At 48.3% G+C, this 24,936-nt stretch overlaps 1 pseudogene; it reads left to right on the top strand.

Annotated features, from left to right (window-relative positions):
- Nucleotides 1-20,869, top strand: part of LOC146194003 (uncharacterized) — a 79,319-nt pseudogene extending 58,450 nt beyond the window's left edge.
- Nucleotides 20,870-24,936: the final 4,067 nt, after the last annotated feature.

Consider the following 24,936-nt stretch of genomic DNA (forward strand, 5'->3'; position numbering starts at 1 on the left):
GATCATCATCCTGCTTTAAACTTTATTTATGAAAGCAAGTCTTTGAAAGCTTGCAAAAAATATCATTTTCAAGCAGTTGTCACTCCAGGCGTGACCATTCTATTCACTTATCTTGTTTTTTTTTTGTGTGTGTGCTTTTTCATTCGTCACCATAAAGGCGTTTCATCATGTCCGATTATGCATTATGCTCTGTGTGTGTGCCTTCTGCTTTGAATGTCTTGTGCCCCTGAGTTGGAGCAATAAGAGGGCAGACTCTTCGTCAGGCACTTATTTGTCTTTTGGTCTGTCCCCGAGATAACTAACTGTTGTCTGAAATAAAACACTTTGACGTTGTCTCCAGGTTCCGAGAGGCACACGCCAGCCGTTTTGTGTTCTGTTTCTCAAGTGTTTCTCGAGAACTGCCGATATAAGTTGTTTCCTTCGTCATTAAGTGAACATTTAAATTCAGTATCAGTATACGTTCCAGGTCTTGTCCTGTGGAGTGTTGGAACCCGATCAAATGCTGATACTGTGCTCGCACTTTGTGCAGCAAATCTCGCCGTGTTTCTCGGAATACATACTTTAAATTTAGGAGCTCATATTCTGGGCCTCTGCTTACCATGATAAGTACTCTAGCAGCAGTTTTGTAGGAAATAAGTATAATTCCCAGGCTCTGTTTTGTCAGTAAAGCATTGCGAAGTAAAGACTGGATGTCTTGCTGGCACTAAATATGTGTGGGCGTACAGTAAACTAATTTTGAAGCAGCTTTCTAATAGTGGCCGAAAGGGGGCAGCTGTTTCCTCCTTTGAGCCCTTGAGGAAGTTGGTTCTCATGCATCATTGCTTCCGTTTGTGTCCGGAATTCAGCTTTATTCGTTAAGAAAGATAATCTATTCACTGCGATTTTCAGCGCCTGATGCTTTTTTTTACATGTTATGGGATGACATTAGTATGCAACTATGGATGGACATATGACATGGCAAGTTTCATTATTACCACAACTCCAAGAGTGGTCCTTATATCTTACTTGACTACTGTGGACGCCCAACTGATGCGGCCTAATTCCTTATTCTGTATTCGGAATAACCAATATTGTATTCTGAGTACGCAAGAATGTGCTTCCTGCCGAAGTTCTAACGCTGTTTGGTGGCTGCAGACCTTCCCCCGGGCACGGGAGCAGAACATGCAAACTTCTGCGCTCTGAATACCAGAGACAGTAGCGGTTGTACTAGCAATTCCTGTGGAGACGTTTACAACAATATATACGTCATTTTCTTCATTATATAGGCGAATATCTGGGGCTGTATATCTCGGGAGCACTGCGAAATGTTTTCAATCCATGCGGTAGTTGGGAGAGAACAGAAGGCTGGATGGTTGAGTAACTCGATACTATGTGCGCCGCTACTCGCGTAACCACTGTCCAACAGAGGCGCTTGTGGCGACTACAATCAGGGGTGTGTGAGAGCATTATCATATGTTTATGGTCATCATTCTTTTAGCTCTACTATAACCCACTGCAGGGCAAATTACACTCTCATATCTTTTGCGTACGTAATATTTGGCAGTAGATTAGGACTTCGAGAATAGCATCTGCCATGATATGACGTGCACTGGCATTACAGGGCAGACACCCAAGACTATGGTGTCCAAACTCAAACAATTTTGCTGTCTAAAAAAACAAACGTTGAGTTCAATTAAAACTTTGTTGACTATGTAACGAGTCGATTTTGGATTTTGTTCCTCTGATCTTCTCCAAAAACAGTTAAGGGCTGAATATACGGAAGATCAAACTTTTTTGCACCTTTGGAACCTTGTCTTACTGCTTTACTCCGTTTCATTCGAGCCCAAGCATTTCACCATCTAGTACATATCCAGGTCAGGCGAAGTGTTTTTTATCGCTCATTAAAGCGTCGTACTTTCTGATACAAATTTTAATGGGGAAAGTTTCGAAAACTAAAAATCCTGTAAAAACGAAGCCTACTGCATTATTCTTACACAGGGGTTCCTAGAGCGAAATAGCCCTTCAATCTGAGTTTTACCCGGAACACTCGAACGGCACAGAAGTGAGTGACTTCGGACAAACGAGTGCAACGTATTGACGCCACAGGCATGTATTTTACGCAGAAATAGATTTCATTAGAAAAGATAGGTGAAATGGACTTCGGTAAAAAGTCGAACCATTCCACTTGGCGATCGGCTCAGGCTGGAAGCAGCTCCCGCAGATGGGATCCCTTCGGCTCCCAAGGGAAGCGCTGTTCTCGCAAGGTCTTCGCGGCTGCGGCCTGGGAGTCGCTGCTTCCTCGCGATTGGATTATCGTATTTGCAAGCTTAAGCAAACAACGGCATTCCTCCATTTTTGGTACTGGCAATCCATTTGTTGTTCTTGGGGAGCCCACGCATTCCGGCCAACTCGTTGCCATCGCAAAGGGGAATTGGGAAGAATAAGACGTGGTTCCCCGGCACTGGCCGACCCTTTTTCCTATTCATCTCACCGGAGAAGTTTCCGCCCGCACCAGTTGTGTTTGTGTTTCCCCCGTACGGCTTATCTCATAGAACGGTGGCCTCTGTTCGACCTCCCCCGACCGACCGCGAGGAAGAAGCGTCGGTAGAGAAGCTGGGCAGCGCCCCACTTGCACCTGCTCGCAGCAACAACAGCAGTTACAGAAAGTAATGATGACGTCAAGGACTAGTATGACATAGGAGAAGCATTTGCCCTTGTCATTGAGTACAGCGTGTCTTCGTAGGATATGCAATGTAGCTCGCGCTGTGCTACAAGCTGTTCGTGGCCTTGTTTGAATGCAAGGACTGACAAAAACAAAAATACCATAGCACAATTGTGCTATAGAACTCGTGTTGTTTAATTTTACATCGGGAGGGTCATAAGGACATCGTCGTCGAGTCAAAGTGGAAATTAACGTAGCTAGTGCAGCGTTCGGAAGGGGTTTTTCTAAACACGGGACCACAGGACTTCTCAATACTAGTACTCTAATCATGCCGGAGTTAGCTTGGTAATAACCAATTGGCTCTTTTAGAACGCCCTCTTTTCTTAGTTCCTTATGTGCACGATGCACCAAACCAACAAACAATACCCCTGGGGAGAAACATTTCAGCATACTTTAAACATGACGGGGGTGCTTTACGGCGTTTGCTTGTTTGATAGCGCTTCTACTAAAAACGTACCCTTCCCTAACTCTGCAATCAATCAATCAATCAATCAATCAATCAATCAATCAATCAATCAATCAATCAATCAATCAATCAATCAATCAATCAATCAATCAATCAATCAATCAATCAATCAATCAATCAATCAATCAATCAATCAATCGCTCAATCAAATGCATTCATCTTACACCCACTGTATTCTGTCATGCCTACAACAATTGTGCAGAACAACGCACCACACGCAGTATTTGATACCTATCATCTCTTCCATTTTCTCAGAAGTCCAACTCGCGTAAAATGCGCCCCAGCAAAGAGGCTGCATGAATGGAACTAGAGTTTGTTGTCTTTGCGCAGAGCTCAAGGTTAGGTTGGAGAATTAATCCACGAAGTTGTGCCAGCAATCATCATAAAAAGGCGCCTGGGCCTAGCCATGTGCAGAGTTCGTGAAAACGACATGCTTCATGAAACAATACGCATATGCTCCGCTTGTGCCGGCTGCATTCTGAATAATATAAAAATATCGGGAGAAACGTTCTCATCAGATCTTAATATTCAATTAATTACTCATCGCGCGGTCACACTCGTCTCACTACCACGAGAGTGGATCGAGTGAATTGAAAGAACCCGAAATACAGGTGAACGACTTCATGAGTGAAAGAAGTAACGAACCAACGATCTAACAAACTAACGAGCTGACTGAACAAGTGACCATCTGAATAGCAGCAGCAATAATTTTTGTTCGTGCGTTGCAAAAACAGCCATGTTGCTCCTGACGAACGGGTGACAGTGATGAGCTCTGAGCTCCAATCCAGACCAACCAAAGGTGTTCAAGGTCGCTGTCATCATAAGCGGCGTTGAGCTCGCGCTCCGCGGCTGGAACGCGCGATAATTAGCGTGGCCATCCGGGATCGTTGCATGGTGGGAGGTACAGACGCAGCTCATTTGCGCGGCTCCCGTGCTTTTGTCGGCCGTGCGCGTGATGAGCGCGGTGGCGGCGGCGGCCGTCTGTCGCATTTCTGCGCCCGCCCACGCGCAAGTGCGATGGAGCGGTAAACGCGCTGATAGCACGCGCAACAAAAGCCGCAGAAGCGGGCACGCCGAGCTCTGAGTATGCTCCCATTAGCGAGAGGACACGCAGAAAGGTTTGAAACGACGGGACGCATTTGGCTGGCTGTCGGAAGGCGTTAAACGACGACGTCTCCTTCGCTCGCTGCGTGCGGGAGAGAAGTTGCATTCCAGCCGCAGCCACTGACTTTCGTTCCCTTCGCCGGGACAAAAGCTGGCTCCGAAGAGCAGCATATACGGTCCGCCATCGAGGACCGGGACTGGCGACTGAGGCCTTACGACGGGTTTGGCTGATGAGAGTTGCAGCGTACAGCTTACAGCGGCGGCGCGCAGATCCTTTCGATAGCAAATGGTTCCATAAATACCTTATTTACTTGCGTAAGTGCGGACAGTGAACGCACTTTTCATTTTAAGGGGCAGCAGTAATGAGCCAGTGCAACGGAAAAGCCGGCGTCTTTGTCCTGCCTCTGGCGTTCGGCAGTTGGAGATAATTGGAGGAACTTAAAAACGACGCAAAAAGAAAAGAAAAAAAAAAGTCAATGTGCAAATAAAAGCAAAGTTGAGGAGGAGTTCCTGTTAGGGGAAATTCAGAATTTTGAAATATTTCGTTAAGATAGATTGCAGTCAATTAGGATGGCATCGATTGACGAGCCCACACCCTTTGCATTGGAGACATACATGTTTATGAGTGCCAAATCTACTCTTCTGGAAGCTTTCTGTTGATCCCCCGATTTCTAGCGTGCCTCTCTCAATCCACTTTGTTTTCTGTTTTTGGTCGAACGCTGTCGTGAATGTGATAATAATGCAGAGAGACAATCGCTGCTTTTGGCAGTGGGAAGCTTTACTTCAAGCAACAGCTGTGAAGAGCTTGATGATCTGGATATAAGCAACTTGATTCATATCTCAAATAATACGCCAGCCAAACGAAAAACCCCAAACAGGGAGGAGACACTACACGAGGCTGGCTAACGACACAGTGTTTTTTTATCCTCGTGTCGTGCCTTCTCCGTGCATGACGTTCCTCGTTGGCTCTTGATTTAATTGAGCTGCATCTACTGCAGCCGCCTAAATAGTGTTCGACTGTGGTTGCGCCCACAGATACGAGATGACGGTGAAGAAAAAAAAAATGATAAACGTGAAAAGAAGCCGTCGCTGGAAGAGGAACCAAGTGGCAAGGTGCTGTCCTGTATTCGCCACTCTGAGCGCAAGCTTAAATTAATAGCACATCTCAACCACGGCAGCGATATGAAAGGAAAGTTGCGGCTCGTTGTTGTGGTTGGCCTCTTGAAGCGCGGCACGTACTCATCATGGGGAATTGGAAAAACTGTAGTGGCGTACTCAAGAGGAAGTTCCAGGCGATTAAGAGAAAGAAATTCGAGCAAGAAGTATGAAGTAAGACTAACCGGCCAAGAAGACGCACACAGGAAAAATCGACACAGAAAAGAAAGAGAATCCAGCCTCTTTCTTTTCTGTGTCGATTTTTCCTGTGTGCGTCTTCTTGGCCGGTTAGTCTTACTTCATGCAATGCACCAACTAGCCCAACAACGTGTTTTACTAAATTCGAGCAAATCGGTAACATAAAAAAAAAAAACATGCAACGATGCAACTACAACCGTAATGTTCAGAGTAGAATAACAATAATTGCTTGCTGCCTGCGAGCGGTAGCCTTTTTTTCTTTCTAGCCGGAGCAGGCAGCCTGTCTTCGGCGGATCTTCCTAAGCGGATAAGTATCCCGCTATCGTAAAACACTCAAGTAATAAAATTTGGAGCATTCAAGTCACCATAACAGCGGAAAGCATTAAAGACAGTGCCCATAGCGCTATCACTTCCTAAAGCAAAGCTTTAAGTGTATCCCGGATATGGGGGCCCGGATCGCCACCGTATTTCAAGCGCTCATTGTGCTGTGACGCTTTGATTGTGAGTTGGGCTGCGGCACAAGATGACAAGGTGGCAGTGTACAGTGGAAAGTGGTGGAGAAAGGTATAGTTGGTTGCGGTGGGCGTTGTGAGCGAAAAATCACGATCATTCCTCTGACGTATGGAAGTTGGCAGGTCACGAAGAATGCAGGCATGAAAGTGCTATAAACTGATACTGTGTGCCCCGCTGCCAACTCGGCAACTCGGCTAACTGGACACACAGATGGAAATACCACATGCGAATGTGAACCAGTACTTTTCGATCCTGGGTCAAATATGCTGCTCCTAAACCACGTAGGGACGTTCGTGTGAGTAATTTTATGCTGTCTTCGGCAGGTAGAGGAGAACTCGACAGGTTCCGCAAGTTGATAAAGTAGGAGATGATGATCCAGTGATGTTCAACGAGGGTGTATTATATTTACCGAAGAAAAATAGTATACATTGGCAAACTGTAAATTACAGTAACAAGAGTCACACAGACAACTGGAACTTAAAACAAAACAGACTCTCACACAGAGAAGTCACTCTACAAGCCCTTACTTTTCTACCGAGCATTTCGGTTAAAGCCTAGGGACTGTAAATACGTGCTAAGCACGGAGCCTCAATCTTGACTGCCAAACATGGTCCGAGGACCACTTTTTGATGACAAACATCAATAAAGACCCGAGGGTGGTCACCTTAGGTGATCCGCTCCGAAAATAAAGCAGCCAATCAAATTATTGAAAAATTTGCCATAACCCCCGTGGGTTGGGAATAATTTTGGACCCAGGTCCTTAATTACGCCAAATAAAAATACAACATTCAAAACACACACTCTCTCCACTCGCTGGTCCCCAAACCCTCTCACACGGCGCCTGTCTTTCCTTCCTCTCCCCGGCGTGTTTGCGACGCGACCTTGCAGCTGACGCCTTTGTGAAAGAAACGCCGCGGGGGATCTGGAGACTAGGCCATCCAGCCGTCCCGTTCGAGGAAAAAAAGGGGGGGGGGGGCGGCACTGTCCCAGAGCAGTGTACAGTCGCCGTTGCTCGGACCCATTGTCTCGCGACACAGCGGGAGGCCGCTGGGCTGATTGCCTACTTGGGAGGGCCAAGGGGCGCGCCTATTGTCGCCTTCTGCAGGACATTTAGTGAGCGCTTGTGGCAGTGCAAAAATCTTCATCAACGGCGTCTCCCTGAACCCATGCTTGGCGCCACGGCGGGAGATCGCTGGACGAGCCGGCCGTAAAGTGGTTCGCAGAATCGTGCCGCTGTTGTTCCCGGCTGATAAGGACGCGTCTGCCGTTCGCTTCTTGGCGACGCCTCGGGGCGAAGGGACGAAACAAACCAAGCCTCCCGCGCGCGCCCGCGCCCAAGAAGAGGGGAGAAAAGGAGAAAAACAACAACAACAGCGCTCGCTCCTTGGCCTCGGCGCGTGGGGGGTTCGACCGCCAGCTCGACTCCACGTGCGAGTCGCTTTTCACTGCGGCCTTACAGTGTGGATTTGCTGAAAGCGGGGTTTTAAATTTGTTTCGGAGGCCTTTTCTCAAAACGCAGAAGTTGACGAGTCTATGCTATGCATTCTTAGGAAGGCGCGCGATATCACATCGGCGGAAATTGAGAGAACAGTGATTTAGTGGGAAGCGAATTGCACGAACATGGACGTAAATCGAAAATGGGAGACGCAGACGGGGGCCATTAGCATGGTCGCACCATTTCCTTATAGGCCGGGCTCAAAGTGTGCACAAAATATCTGCAGTGAACAATGCTAGCACAGAAGAGAAAAAAAAAACACACCTACGTTGGCCATGCTACGCTTGAGACAGCGGCTCTGCCTGCAAGTGTCATGAAATCATCTCCTTTATAAGAATCAGAACCGGAAAATATTGATTGCCAGTTGAAGGATAGCTGTTGGGGAGGACAATATAACGTATGCTCAAGAAGATACTTATATAGAAACATGTTTCTCAAATTCCGTACGTCAGCATTATGAAAAACTATTCTGCTTTGAGAGTTGAGCTCAAATTTGTCATTGCCAAGTATCGTAATCGTAGGCCAAATTGTTTCCTGTGTCCCATAACCCATCGACTCACCTCGCTCGCCATAGCCATCATTCAGTCAACGAAACAGAAAGAATACATAAGATTGAAAGTTAAAATAAATTTCTTAATTATTTTGTTTTTCCCACGTGTGAAAACAGCATGGCAGCTTCCAAATACAGCGTGTTACAAAAAGAGGACACCATGTATACATGCGAACAATTCAAGAATGATAAGACGAAATGAGGCGCTCAAGATGATGCTATTTCATCTCCTGTGTGATGTTAGGTACTGTCACGACCAGTTTGTACACATGAAAGAAAAGAAGGAACCTACAAACATTATTCCATTTCAAATATAACTGATTGCAGCATATATATTTATAGCCACAGAAAATACATGATAAGTACATAACAGTAATCGACTACAATTTGGTTACTTGGCACTTGGTTGCCATAACGCTAACTAGCTCAAACTTCAATAAAAGTGCGATTTGCTTGAACCTTTCTTGCATTTTGCGGCAGGGGGTACACATCCTTTTTCGTGACATTGTTGAGGCGTCTATCCACGCAGAACCTCAAGCTTCCATCCTTCTTCGCGACGAGGACAACAGGCGAAGACCAGGGGCTCGTCGACAGTTGGATAACGTCGTCCTGGAGCATTTCTGTTACTTGGCGGCGGATGGCATCACGTTCTTTTGAAGACACCCGGTAAGGACGCTGACATAGTGGACGTTGGTCATCGGCAACTATAATTCGATGCTTCGTTAGTGGCCTCTGTCGGACCTTGGAGGTTGATGCAAAACAATCGCGGAACGAATTGACAAGATTCTCTATGCAGCGTTTCTGACTGGGCAAGAGGTGCGGGTTCACATCGGTCTGAATGGCTGTAGGCGTCGCATTGTCGAGGTCTGACGTGTTTGATAAAGCGTACTGGCCTGTACATTCTCCAAGTTCTTCAAAATAAGCGACCGTCGTGTTCGCCGTGAAATGTTGGGGTTCACATGTGAAGTTTGTCACTAGCACATCGGCTTGACCACGGACAAGTTTGACAAGGCCCCGAGCTACACAAACTTGTCGAGTTAGAAGCAGTGACATGTTAGCTTCAGCAATGCCACGCGTGCCGGTGCTGTGATCATATTCGACTGTGACGAACTTGCTCGCACGCGGAGGGATGGTTACGTGGTCGTCACAGAAGCACAACATCGTTTTCCAGAAGTACGTGTTGCCATTAACGGCTCGCTTGGTTGGAAATGATACCATTACCTGCTCCCGAAGGTCTATTAACAGCACCATACTCTTGAAGAAAATCCATGCCGAGAATCAGATCTTTGCAGCACTCTTGTAATACGGCAAATGTGCCATTGAAAGTAAAACCGCAGATCTCTATGCGGCAAGTGCACATGCCAATCGGTGTCATCACATGACCACCGACTGTACGCATCATCGGCCCAGACCAAGGCGTCAGAACCTTACGGAGTGCAATTGCTAGCTGGCTGCTCATGACGGAGAAATCGGCGCCGGTATCCACAAGTGCGGTCACATAACAACTGTCGGCGGTTATAAAAGTGTCCCCGGAAACAATGCGTTCGCAGCACGTCGGTAAGTTCATCGGATCGGGTCGTCGCCGCTCGGGCCGTCGCGTCAAATCGTCGGGTGGAGGCTGTTTAATCTGTGACGTAGCGGCGGCCTCACTCCCGGAGGTCGCCGTGTTTAGTTTTCCCGGCGAGAGGACGTGCCTCTGAATTGCCCAGAGGAGTACCGACTGGGCGAAGCAAAACGCGTCGGGAATGACGATCGCGACTGCCGTTGTGGCGACGTTGGGTGCATCTCGTTAGCAGCCAGGTAACGATGCTGACGTCATGGACGGTAATATTTTTACGTTTGTTGCCTTCGCCTACATCCTGCTGCGTCTTTTCTGACGGTACTAATCAACATTTCTAGGGCTTTGCTTTCGGCAGCCTGCTTCTTCAAATCAAGTATGTCTACGCAGAAAACGTACCGGTACTGTCAGTGACGTCGTCATGCATCCCCCACCCATCACTGTGCAGAGCGGGGAAGCCTGATAGCCGTTGCGGGCATAATCGCAATTTGCTCCATTGTTTCAAATGTTAGCGCCAAGATATTTCGCATGCTTAAACTGCAAGCTATAATCATTCAACCACTCGAAACTCATCAAAATTTTAAACAGGTGCAGCTTCCGTTTAAAGCTTACAAACCAAATCAAACATCCACTATGAAGCTCCATGCTTCGCAGTTCTCGCTGTGAAAAGACACTGCACGTAAGGTCTCAAAAAAGCTAAAAAAAAATACAGGACTGCGTTTAAGTCTTCTTAAGAGCGGAAATGACGAAAGCAGTTTTACAGGACGGTTTTCAACTGCATCATGACTGCTAATATCATCATTATCACACTCGCTACAATATTAATTATCATTATCAACTAAATGCATCGTATTGTCATCACTACTATTCTAAATATCAATAACTGCATTAGTATTGTCATCATTACTACCATCATCATAGCTTCCGCTACTATCATAATTATCGTTATCACTAACTGCATCGTCATTCTCATCACTACTATATTCCCTACGCTAGATAAGGAGAATTACGATCTGTTTTACACGAACCCGTCATGGAGTAGTTCCTGTTTCTACTCTCAAGGAAAGCTTTGTACACGGATTTAATTTTTACGTCCTTCCCTCCATTCATGCACCATTTTTATGCATTTTGGCTTATCGGGACATGATGGCGAAAATGGTTTTACTTAAGCTCAGGAAAGCGTATGGAGCTATGGAACGGAAAATGGTAGGTGTAATGTTAATATATAGGAAGCGTGCAGAGCGGGTCAGAGAAATAACTCAGGTTGCTGGTATTCTAGTCGAAATCAGGAAGATTAAAAGGGATGGGAAAGACATGAAGTGCGAAAAGAGGGTAACCGGTGGTCGCTAAAAGTAACCAATTCAATTCCAAGCGAAGGAACGCGCAGCAGCGGCGGCAAAAAATTAGGTTTGTGAATGAGGCTAAGAAGTTCGCAGGAGTCAAGGGAATGCAGCTAGCACTGGACCGGGTTAATTGAGAGAAAATGAACAATTCCTTCGCTCTTCAGTGGCCATAATCCGCTTGATGATGATGCCGGCTATGAACAAAATTTGTCATGCAAGAGTGGATTGTAGTTTTAACACTGTTCCATATTGCTGTTGCGTTATCAAGCAGGTTGTCAAACAAATTCTAGAGTTTGTCTAGAATCGCGAAGTTTGTCTATTGGGTATAGCCCGGCTGATGATGATGTACTTTAAAGAGTTTAAAAAATTCCTCTCTTGCGGTTTACGGAAACGTTTTTGCTAAGCTACATACTGACTCTGCCCATTAGGGCCTTTTCAAGGGAAAAGAGCATCTTTGTGGCTACCGTAAATTGCTGCCTGTTTGATTCCGCAGATATCATTCGGAATAATTATTTCACTGTATGCAAAGGAGCAGTACTGTTCAGGGATGTCATGCAAAGAACAATAAAAAAAGGCCTAGTTTGACACCGCAGTATGTACGGTGCCTTACTGCACTACCATACTTTGATGAGCATTTAGACATGTTCTTTCTAATTCAATTACGCAGCCACTGAAAAGCACGCACGATGATCGGCATTGTGAATCTGTTGTTTCTGCAAAGGACAATTTTTATAAATGATTCTTCATTTATTTGTATGCATAGGCCAAGTTCGACCGGGATTGGCACTCACTCTTAGTGATGTGCTCTGCATTGCCTCTTGTTCACCGCTTCATTGAATATGTATAACTTATTGCTCATCGTGTTCATCTCATGCTGCTTCCTAATAATCTATGTACAGTTCATACGTATAGAAAATTGCTTCGATGCAATAACTACCATAATGGAAAAAAGAAAAGGCCCGGAGTCGAGTATTGGTTTGCGCTCTCAGCTGTGGATCGGAGGGATACGGGTTCGATTTCAGGTGCGGACAGATTATTTAAAAGCGCTATCTCTTACTACTGACGTTTCTGAAATTCTTGTCTGCCCATCAGAAGGCTTCAAGATGGCGGCAGACACGCGATCAGTTGCCACTCATGACCACCAAGCAAACCCACCAGATGGCGCACAACCACACCGATTAAGATGTGACGTCCCCTCAGGTTTGCCTCTCGCGCGCGTGCGGCCGCTGACCAGCAGTCACACAACAGAGCGCATGGGCGCTGCCATATTTGATCATGTGATCCTTCCGCCATCGCCGACCTTCGGGCCTTCTGGTTTGACGGCTTCGGTGCGTTGGCACCCGGCTGCGCGGTGCTGCTCACCCGCTGTCGCTGGGGACGAGCTGGTATGGATGGCACAAAAACTTCATGTGAACACTCATAGTATGCGTAGGTGCTACAAAATGTTTAATTTAACAATGCAGTTCATTTATTGCGTCCTTCTGATTATCTGCATTGGATAAAACGTGTCGACAAATCCGTCAGCAGTTGGATCGTTTTCTATTTGTTGTTGCGGTCAATTTTCCCTCTAATGTTTTTTCTGAAAAACGTGGTTTCCTGTAAAACTGAGTAGATTACAAACTCATTGTTCCCTCAAACTTTTTTTTTCAATTTTCTTGCGCAAATGGCAAGAACATGTTCAGACCGTGCTGGCTGAGACGCATTATGAATGTTCACCATTTAGCATTGTGAACAATATTTACTGCTCAACAAGGACGCGCGTGTAATCCCCGACAAATAATAAGATATAATTTTATGTAATCTTAACGTCTTGCCTTCAAAACACTATTACGGTGCTCGAAGGCCACATATAAGGCGCTCCGCGGCGTTCACCTGCGCTCGGCCGAAAATGACTGGAAACTGCACCGTAATTCAGAACCCACAGTAGGTATCCCGAGCAAGCTGGGATATAAAAAAATCTTATCATGCTAAATTTTCTCATGGACCCGCGCATTATTGTTTCATAAAAGCAGCAGTTATTACATATATTGCAGCAGCGCTTGTCTAAATAAAATAAGCAGGTTCACTGAAATTCCCACACTGACTTTCCATCTCTGCACAATCAGTTCTTATGAATGCATAGACATTAACAGCCACGTCAAGGTGCTTCTTAACACCCTGCGAAAATAACGCAGCAGCAGTGCAAAGAATCAACATACAAATTCTGAGAAAATATCAGGACCGTTCTCGCATTCCCATGGCTACTTCCGGTGCTAAAATGAACTGGTGCATGAGGTATAGCAATTCCCTACAACTAACACGCGCTTTTTTCTCCCAGAAAAAATGTCAACTCGTGACACACCCCCCAGAAAAACGGTGGCCTAGGCCATGATGTGCACTTTTTGTAAAAAGTATTATCTGTTCTTCCGCCAATAAACAACAGGGTCATTAGCTCTACTTCCCCGCAGATTACTTCGACAAGACAGATGACAACTTCATCAAAGCCGCGATGTTTAAAATTCAGCCGGCATTATTACACACACAGCAGCAGTCCCCACTGTGCGCGATGCGTTCCGAAGGCCAAAAATGATGGCCGTCCTAGTAACGCTACCTATTAGGGAGAATGGAACTACTCTCTGGAAACTGCCTATAGCATATGCCAACTGAACGGGCGCCAAGATTGGGTCATTCAGAGACCCCGTTGCTGTCAAAACTGTGACCCACCAGTTTAGCGTAGAGGGTGGAGTAGTTGCAACTGATTCGGTACGATATGAAGCATACAATTATTAGTCTAGTTGAGACCCAGCGTGTGTGCGAGGTTCCCACTGACGACCTTTGGTCCTCGAAACCGTAGAGGAGGGCGACCTTCGGTGGGTCGGGTTGCTGCGAGTGTAGGAAGAAGGAAAAGAAAATGCACGAGCATGCTACTGGCTTTGTGGCTGAGCCACCTCCTATGCCTCGAGCAGACAGAAGAAAAAATAGAGAAGGAAAAAGAAGAGAGAGAGAAAGACGTTCGCCGCAAGAGCCGTCGTCCATCACCGAAGCGGTGGCAGGCGAAATGACGGCCTACAACAGATAAAAATTCGGTGGCAAGCTAGCCCCCCCGCAAGCGGCGGTGACCTACCTGTCCCCGCCTCATCAGGGCCAGGAGCAGCCACCCTCCGTCCCTCTAACGGTGGGCCGTGGCGCCGAGCCAGAGGTCGCAGAGGGACACCACTTCATCGGTTCGTGCTGAATGATGACCTTGAAACCCGAATATGGAACCTAGGAGAGAAATTCGAACTTAACGAATTAAGCCAACCGGATATTACGAATTCATTCATCATAAACCTTTATCCATGAGGATGACCTGAGGCCTAAAGGGGAAGGGGTGTAGTGGGTTAGGTGAGGTTGAGGGCACGAGACTCCGACATGAAGTCTAGCAGGGCACTAAGCTTGCGCTTTGCGGTTGTATTGGGGGCTGTCCAGTGTTCGTAAGTCTGAATGTGGTGATCAGATGTGTAGCGTGCGCGGAGGCCAGCCGTGCCAGGACAGGTCCAGATCAAGTGCTGCAGGTCAACTGAGTCAGCAGGGCAGTTGAGGCAGCTGATCTTGGTTCTGCGCTCTTGACTCAGGATATCCGGTGTGTACGCTGCACCGGCTCGCAGCTTGTGAGTTAGAACTTGGGCAGGACAAGAGAGGCCGGAACGGATCGAAGGAGCAATATCGGGGACAAGGTCACGTAACAAACCCCTCCGCTCATATTTAAGCCGCGTGATGACGGAGTCCGGTATGATGAAGGAGACGGGAGAACAGCAAGGCTGGTTCGAGTTGGACAGGCCCACATCAAGGCTATGCCGGCGGTCGTCCTCTGTTCCCGGTTCCTTGTGCGTAATGTCCAGGTGACCAATGAATCCGTATACCGAGACTTGTGAGGTCTCTCGCAGGTAGCGGCAGCGCTGTTTGGTGCGGTTTTGTTTGCACGGATTTGCAGGGGTTTTATAGCCTCTTGACTGTCAGTGTAGACGTGTATGAAACAATCTGTTCCTTTGGTGCAGTGTTGAAGGACCTCGTCGATGGCCGTTAACTCGAGTTCAGTGGCGGACCAGTACCTGCGACCACTGCGGCTAGTAGCGTGCAGCTGTGAACCCTCCTGGTAGTGAATGGTAGTTGCAAACGTGATGCCGGTGTCATCGTCATGACATAGGCCGGTGTCGGTATAAATGCGGAGACCAATGTGCTGGTCTTGTGTATCAATTATGTGGCGTTCTCGGTGATCTCTTCCTGGCCCATTGGAGTTGGTTGGAAGGGGTTTTGGATCCATTACCAATGTTTCTGTCCATTCGGCAGGGTGGTCCAATATGGGAAAGTGAAAGTTTGCTTCGTCAAAGATTCAAGTCAGGATGCGATGCCCGTTGGGTGTGTGACGCAGGCCAGTTTCATGATTGGCTCGATACTTAGCGATAAGTGCATCCACTGGTGGGAGTTGAACGAATTTGTGAAGCTCCGTGATGCGCTTGTGTACGGGTAGTCCAGTTATAATTCTCAAGGCAGAGTTGTAAAGTAAGCCAAGTGTCTTGCAATTGGCTGCGGTCAAGTCAAAATAAGGGGCACCGTAGCGGAGCTCAGCGAGTAGTATAGCGACAGTGAGGCGACGCACTACCACCGTCCCTGTGCGCCCACTCTTGCTGCTGAGCCATTTGATTAAGTGGAGCCTTGGCTTCCATTGAGATTTTAGCTGTTGGATCCAATCCCTAGCAGTACCATGTTGACTGATAGGAACGCCAAGTATCCGCAGATGACCTTCTGGGGGTTGTTCGATGCTTTGACTGCCGAAGTGAAGGTTGACGTCCACGCCCCCAGGCGGTGGATGTATGACCAGAAATTTTGTTATTTCCGGGGATGTACGCATGCCTGTAGAATGAAGTTCAATGTCGATTGTATTTAGTGCTAGTTGGAGCGCCTCCGTTTGTTGTCGAGCCATATTACGATACGTGGTCCAGAGCATGGTGTCGTCCGCGTATATTGTGAACCATAGGCAATCGATTTCGTCTAGTTGCCATTCGGTTTTCGCATTACGATGTTAAATAAGGTAGGGGAAATGACTGAGCCTTGAGGCCACTCGTGCGGTTTCTAAAATGTTGAGCCGCGTGGTTGGTATTGATTTGAATTTTAGGTTCTGTTATTCAGGAAGGATTGCGTAAAGTTGATGACGCGGGCTCCAACTCCAGTTTGGATGAGGGCGTCGACAATTGCTTGATGGCTGATGGTGTCGAATGCCTTGGGTAAATGGACAGCTACGAGTATGTCAAGATGGCATTTGCATCATCGGCGTGCTCTGTTCAGGTTGGTGTGGAGAAGATAAAGACTGTCCTGTGTTCCTAGCTGAGGGTGGAAGCCAGTCTGGAACGGGTGAAAATAACTTGAGGTCTCAAGGTAATGTGTAACTCGATTGGAAAACGTTTGCCGAGATGAGTTTATAATCAGCGCAATAGGTGGCGTTTGAGGGATAGACCATACGCGCTCTCACACACACGGCAAGTGATGAGGAGGGGAGTCCCTGCAGCTGCTTCCAACTAGAAAAACGCAGCCCTGGTGCCGATACTGCCAGACAAACGAGCATGCCACTTTCGCTCTATTTGCACCTACTATAAGCAGAAAAACAAGGAGTGTGCCAAGAACGCCTACCAAAAGCATGTCAACCTTCGCCAGGACACTCAGCCGTCTCCTCCGCAGCCCCCTATAAACGATGGCTCTCCTCCTCTTGCAGTGCATGCGTTCTATTCCCCTCCAGGTTCCTACGCAGCAGTAACACAGGCACTTTCCCAGCTTCAGCTCGGGTGCTCTTCATCACGTCAATCTTCGACGCGTCCGATTCCCAAGCCTCGTTACTCTCTCCAATCATCTGCACAGCCACTCGTTTCCCACTCGTCCCCTCCTACGTCCTTTATTGAAGAACGCTTTGATACCCTCGAGCTCCATGTGGCTAGTTTCGAAGTGGCCATTCCCCCCTCAAAAAAGATCTCAACAGCATCGACCGCCGCCTAGATGCTCTTGAGGCTCGCATGGATCAGCTACTCACTACGATAGATTACAAGTTCTCAAGCATAGAGAATGTCATCGCTGACTGTCTCAAATACCAGTCTGACCTTGAGCGCCGCCTCCAACAGCATAAACAAGCTATCACCCAAATTGATGCCAAATTCAATCGCCTCAATACTCACGTCAATGTTCAGTTCGAACGCATCTTTAATTTGATCTGCACCTTTCAGACTTCACTGTAAACCACCACGGATTCTCATCCACCTCCCCCAAAGAAGCGCGATGGCACGCCACAGCGCAATCAAAATAGTTAGATGTCAACACAGATGACCTCACTATAATTCAGTGGAACTGTCGCAATCTCAATGCTAACCGCACTCCATTACACCGGTATCTTCTTACGCCCCCCTCTCATCCCCACTTCCTTCTTTTCCAGGAAACTCGGTGCTCCGCTAACGTCCCTGGCTACCGGCATTTCACTCTATAGCTACTAACCCCCTCTCTTCTATCTACGTTCGCCGTGACCTCTGGGTAGCAGCCCTTAAATTTCCTTCATCGCTCCAATTCTACCTAAAGGGCACTCTCTACTATCTTCCTCAGGCTCACCTCAGCCTGGCACTTTTGTCCTTCTGCAACACCCCCACTTACGCCACATATTTCACGGCCCTAGGTAGATTTCTTAACAAATTGCCCTCTCATGCGGCTATACTTCTCTGCGGCAATTTTAATGCCCCGCACACACTGTGGGGTTATTCGCAGACCTTTCGTGCCGGCCGCCTACTCCACTCCATGGCCCAGCAAGCTCACCTCACTCTCCTCAGCACCCCCGGAGTACCCACTAGGGCGGGCACCTTCTCCCAACGCCATTCAACCCCTGAACTCACTTACTGTTCTGGTCCTATATCACCTCAGCGGTCAGCCACTGCCGATACCCTTCTTAGTGATCACTATATTACTTTCATCTCCGTCCCTCTTCGGATACCCACCCGTAAGCAGCGCATTCGACATACTGACTGGCAGGCTTTTCGCTGCCTCCTCTCCTCTACCTCCTTCACATCCTATGAGGAGGGGACTAATGTCCCTCTCCAAGCGGCTTGATTCTCTACTCGCACGGAGACCGCTGCTTATCCCACTTCTGACCCCGACCCCCATCTCATCAGGCTATGGAAGCGTCGCAAAAAGCTTCTCCAAACAGCCAGACTGCAACCTCGCAGAATCCAACTGCAGACCACGCTTTCAAAGTTGCGAGACGATATCGTGACATATTGTGCTACGCTTGAGTATTCTCGTTGGAATACCCTATGCAACAATCTTGATACGGCGCGAACCCTCCTTGGTGCCACCCCTGCCCCTGCTCCGACTCTTGCTAAAGCCCTAGCCACAAAGTCTCCCGATGAGGTTTTCTAAACCGTTGCAGATCTTTATCTCCAACCCCCTTTGTCCCCCTGTTACCCAGAATCCACAGGCTGTGCAAGCAATGCCCTCGATGCCCCTTTTACATTGCGCGAGCTTGAATTAAGCTGCGCTTCTGCTAACGCCACTCGTTGGCTCCCGGTGAAGATGGAATCACTTACACCGCTCTTCGCAATCTTCCCGATAACGCAAAAGAGCACCTTCTCAATCTCTATAACACCGCTTGGGAAGTAGGCTCTCTGCAATCGTCCTGGACTTCCTCACTTATATCTCATTCCTAAACCTGGTAAGCCTCCAGCCCTTTCAAATCTCCGGCTCATTTCTCTGACCTCCTGTGTCGGCAAGACGATGGAAAGAATGGCGCTCACTAGGATTAATAGGCATTTGGAGGTTTCAAATTCGCTCCCTCATACCCTCATCGATTTTCGTTCCCGCCTATCTGCACAAGACCTTTTTCTTATACTTCAGCGTACTTTCTTAGCCTGTGGTAACTCTCAGTTTCACACCTTGGTCACAGTCGATGCCCGCAAGGCATTCGATTGCATCTCCCATGACCATATTCTTACCTGCCTTTCCAGCACAGGCTGCGGCTTCCGCATGTATAACTACATTCGAGCTTTTGTTTCTAATCGCGAGATCCGTTTCCGAGCATTGAACTTCACTTTTACACCCCACCGTCTCACCCAGGGTACCCCGCAGGGTGCCGTTCTTGAATACACCCTTTTTAATATCGCCAATGGCTCCTCTCGCGGTTCAGCTATCGTCTATTCCCGATTTTCAGCACCTTTTTCACGCCGACGACATCACCCTGTGGTGCTCGCGCGGATCTCCTGGTCACGTTCAAGACACCATTAAGCAGGGATTGGATAAAATTTCTTGCTTTCTTGACCATGAAGGCCTGTCTCCCGCGCCCGAGAAGTCAGAACTTCTACTATAGATTCACTCTGCTTATCAACGAGCTCACAACTCACTGATATCCGTTACCTTGGGGGGCTCCCCAATCACAAAGTTTCTCAATTCCACGTTCTTGGCAGCCAAAAATGTCCAGGCTCTCCATGCGGCTGTTGCTACCAGGCAGTCCATCACCCATTTACTTCGCCGAGTTGTGAGACGGTCCTCTGGCCTGAGAGAAGCTCACGCCTGTCGATTTGCTCAGACGCTGGCTCTTAACAAATTCCTTTACTTTGTACCATATCTTTCATTCACCCAGGGCCAGCTAGACACACTTGCAACAGGTCTTCACGGCCTTTTTAAAGCTGCTCTTTGTCTTCCCATACCCACTTTCACAGATAAGCTTTATATGCCACCGGTCTTTTTCATTCTCTTCGCAGTCTCCTTTCCCTTCACCGTGACTGACAGATAGCTCGCCTCTCCGGCACAGTTCATGGACGCTGACTTCTAAACCAGGCTAACATTTCCCCCATCCAGTCAGTCCCTCTGCCAACTCCTTCCCCTCCAGAGGCCAGAAACCTCCGTATACTTCCTCTTCCAGCCACTATGTCGCCGGTCCTGCATGCTGGCCGCCGACATGCTGCTGCCTCTCATCATAGTCCGCCCTTCAATACTCATGGAGTCGCTTACACGGATGCCTCTTATGGGGCTCCTCGCGGGTCCGGAAGCCAGGTCCTCTTTCACCCTCGTCTATCTACCCTTGTCTCACACACTAGCGGACCCTTTCTCCACCCTCCGGATATTATCTTGCTTGAGGTCCTCTCCATCATTCATGTCATTCAAAGTTTCCATTCTCTCGCGCCTGTGCCTCATTATATTTATACACCGACTCCCAGGCTGCTATCCGTGCCATTCTTCTAAACGTCTAACCCGTCATCTGTTTACGGAGCTCGAGGTTGCACTTGTTGCGCTGCACCCTTCCCAGTCTTCCTCCGATGAATCCCTGTACACTCAGGGATTGACAGCAATGAGCTGGCGAACCAGCTCGTTCGTGAAACTCATAACCGGGCACCGTTCATACCCTGGCCAAGATCCTTGGAGGGCGGATCGAGACTGTCTCTTCGCGCCACCATCAATGAATATTACAATGCTGCTCGCGTAGACCCCAAGTTCTACCCCGACCCTCATACTAATCTTTCTGTTCGGGAGGCTCATATCCTTCGGCAAATACAGTTGAACACACTCATAACCCCTGCACGGCTATATCTCTACAAATTTCGTTGTGATACATCATGCCCCAACTGCCCATGCCCTTATGCCAACATTTCACCTTGCCTATATTCATGTCCGGTTGCATTGCAATCGGGATTCTTTCCCACCTCCTCCCATGCTATCTGGACCTGGGTGGACTGGCTTGGTTCTGAGGGTGAAGAAGAACAGCGCCTGCTCGTCCAGCAGGCTATCGATGTAATAGGCGCCTAGGTGTTGCGCCTCAATAAAGTCTTTTACTACTACTCTTACTACTACTTTTACTACTCAAGTCGCCAGGACGATCACGCGCGTGTCGCAGAAGCGGAGCGGTATGCGAGAGGGGGATACCCTGCGCCTTGTTCAGATTGGAAATCAAACTAGCGCACTTCAAAACAAAGACACAGGAAGAGAACGACAACACAGCGCTGTGTTGTCGTTCTCTTCCTGTGTCTTTGTTTTGAAGTGCGCTAGTTTGATTTCCAAGATGAATTACCAACTAGCCCGTTCTTCCACCCCTGCCTTGTCCAGAGCCTGGTGCTCAGTCACGTGGGCTACGCCCTCCGTATTTCAACGTCAACAAAGAAGAAGTGGAAAGTGCAAATATCATCATCCGCAAAGCTTACAAGACAGCCCTACACCTACCAATGAATACCTCCAACGCAAAACTACTAGCTCTTGGCGTTCACAACACCTTCGAAGAGATCAAAGAAGCCCAACTGGTCACGCAGATAGGCAGGATCCAGCAGACTCCTACGGGGCGCTCCCTTCTTCGGCGACTGGGGCTAGGTGGAACTGCGGAAATCGAGAATCGTACTGCGAGCATACCGGACGCAATTCGCCAGACGCTAAAGGTTAGCTCCCTTCCCCGGAACATGGACCCCAACTTGCATGTGGCCCGTAGGGCAGCCCGGACGAAGTATGTACAACAAAATCTAGCTACAAAATCCACAATGGTATACATGGATGCGGCTCCGTATACAAGAAGCTCACAGAACAGCGCAGTGGCGGTAGCTATTGATTCCAACCTACATGAATTACCTAGCGCCTCAGTCAGGGATTGCACGGTAACCGAAGGGGAGGAACTGGCCGTTGCTCTAGTGTTGGTAGCCGGGTATCGAAGCAACACGTCCCTTACCATTCTTACAGATTCGAGAGAAGCGTGCCGTAACTACATGAACGGCCGCATAGGTCGCGCCGCGCTCAGGCCCCTCCAGAGCGCGGCCCCATAAAAAGTCACACACAACATCTACTTGGTGCCAGCTGATGAGGTAGCTCGAGAGTACACGAGCCGATCTTCCTCCCAATCGTACGATCTACCCGAGCGAGTCGATCCTACGTACTCAGACATTCTGAACAACTATTAGGGGGTACGGATCCGCTATCCGCCGCCTCATCGGGATCTAAAACAACAAGAGGCAGTGTACTGGCGACGACTGCAGACAGGAACATTCCCTAACCTGCATATCCTAATAAAGATTTACCCGTCGCAATATCGGGTGTGGTAGCAAACCTTCGTTATACCACATCACGTGGCAATGTAGAAATAACGATAGTTTTCGTAAAGACCCGAGTGAGGAACAGTGAGAGAGCCGGCTCTCCAGCGGCGATATGGATTGCCAACTAGGTCTGATCCAGCACGCCCAGCGAGCAGTGAAGCTCAGCGAAGGCCTGGAATAGGGGCGCCGACCCTGTGACAAGACGGAAGATGGACCTCTTCTGCTACTAGCACAAGACCTTCCTGGGGAAAGTAACGTATTTCCTATCCTATCCTATACTACTACTACTTCGCGCGTGGACCCAGAAGCCAAACACACCGAACCATAGCTAACGCTCTTTAGTAGAACACCTGAAAAGGTGGTGGTGCCATTTTTTCTTGTGGAAATATCTGCCGATGTGCGCTGCCGACTCATTTAGCCGACACTTTCACTCACATCAACAAGGTCAGGTTCGTTGTGTTCTTTCTGCATTTCTTCTGCACCTCTTCCAGGTGCTCGTCGGTTTGTCTGCCGGTGTGTAGTTGATACACAGACAAATGAAGGAAGCGGATTGACTTGAAGCAGAAGAAGAAATTACTTTATAAACAATAACAGCACGAAGCACTGAAAAGTATTTAAGAAAGACAGACAGGCGACTACACCAAAGCAGAGGCTGACTCACGGTACGCACCGCGAGCTGGGACGCTATATGATACTTGCCCTAATAGGTCCCCTTCACGACTTCGCTAAGCCGGGGCCACGGAGCAAGAAACCGGGACTTGGCTGCTACAGCTGTCAGAAGAAGGAAGGAAGGGAGGAAGGAAGGCAGGAAGGAAGGAAGGAAGGCAGGCAGGAAGGAAGGACGGCAGGAAGGAAGGCAGGCAGGAAGGAAGGAAGGAAGGAAGAGAGGAAGGAAGGAAGGAAGGAAGGAAGGAAGGAAGGAAGGAAGGAAGGAAGGAAGGAAGGAAGGAAGGAAGGAAGGACTTTAGTTTGGCCTATATTATTTTGGCGGTTTTTGGGGCGTCTTCAGAGCAGTCTTCTTGTTGCATCCCCAGTAGTCTTCTACGTCGACCTCATCCACTTTTACCCAATGGTCAGTTGCCCTCAGTCCAGGGCTCCGCTGGCCGTTGCTGCCCGTTGAGTTCGCTGTACCAGACCTTGCTGGTCTTCGCAGAGGTCGCTAGACAGCAGACTCTCCCACTTCTCCGTAATAGGGTTTCGAATTGTGGGAACCACCTCTATGTTTTGACAGGCCCATGTGATGCGATATAGTGTAGATTTTTCTTCGCACCACGCACATCTGTCCGCGTATAGTGTAGGGTGCATTTTGTTTAGTATGTGTAGGTTTGGGTATGAACCTGTCTGTAATTGTCTCGAAATGGGAGCTTCCGCTCTGTTGAGAGAACTGTGTGGTGGGGGATATCGCATTCTTCTGCCTCTATATTTTTCTAATATGGCCGAGTATACCTTAGGTGCTAGCAAAAGTTCCGTGGACTCGTCGGATGCTCGGACACAACAAAATTGCAGTGCATACAGCTGTCAGAGCATTATCCAGAACCAGCAATCGCCACGTGGCGCGGTCTCAACCACGACCGAAACTTCCAGAATGGGGAAGGGGAGCTGGGAGAGAGCACGAACACCGCAGCTCTCGCGAACTATGCTCCTCTCCTCCGGCTCGCTAGACAGACCTGGGGTTTTCTGGAAGCCGTGGTCTGCACGCGTGACCTTCTTAAGGACATGATTTGAGGAGGACTGGGTGCGTGCGGTGGGATGCATGCGTGGGCCACCGTGCCTTCGCGATAACGGGGATGAGGAGGTGCAGCATGGCGGCCGGCACTGTGTAATAGGCTGCGCTTGCTGCTAGATAGGTTTCTCGGCCTTTTCAACTGCGCCGGTTTCTCCAGAGGAAGCGGCTGAACATTTCAAAATGAACCACCACAGCCTAACAGCACACATGAGCGAAATAAGGCTGTCATCTTAAAAATGTGTCTGTGTTTTCTTTGGGACATCAGAGGCGGTTTTTCGCGTGGAAGCGTAGCAAGGCCGGCTGAATTTTCCGGTCACAAGCTGGTCCATCCTGTCCTTAAATCGAGGAATTGCCACAGATCTCAGCTGAAGCTACACAAAGAATGAAGAACGCGGAGAGCGCTACATGCCAGGCAGTCAGATTTCCGGGGTCCTCCCACTATGGCGCCTCTCATAGCCTGAGCCGCTGTGGGACGTTAAACCCCTTAAGAGCATAACCACACCATCCTGATATATCCCACTGTCGGATATATTGGACACCTGCTTGCTCTATTTATAGAAAACTGGTGAAAATACATCGCTAAAATTCCTACCGAAACAGTTTCAAAATGGCGGCATTCACCGGTGCGGCGTTTCATAGCCCCTGCCGGAGGACTAAGTACGGTTTCTCTTATTTTTATCCGCTTTTAGGGCATATCTTTGTTTCGATGTTAAGTTAACGCAACAGCGATCACCCATTATAATAAATTTAAACTCTTTGCAAGCTTGCTGTTTTCTGTTTCCTCCCATTTCGCGTGTCCATTGTTTGACGCCAGTGATCAGCACGGTTATTTTGACCACGCTCTTGCGATGGCTTGTTCTGAAGAGCAAACTATTACCGTTGGTATTTAGCGGTCTGAAGACTAAATCATGCTATTTTTTTTCTGGAAAGGACCGGTCACACGTGTCTGACGAGACGGCTGGCACGATTTTGCGAAGATTTGTCGACGGGAACGCGTCGGACATGAAGCATTCCTGTAGAGACGACGACAATATCGACATCCGAACTTCTCCGCTCCCGTTGATTATGCAAAGCTC

The sequence above is a fragment of the Amblyomma maculatum genome, chromosome 4 (genome assembly GCF_055883805.1).
Source record: "Amblyomma maculatum isolate TAMU_Amacu chromosome 4, ASM5588380v1, whole genome shotgun sequence".
NCBI lineage: Eukaryota > Metazoa > Arthropoda > Arachnida > Ixodida > Ixodidae > Amblyomma > Amblyomma maculatum.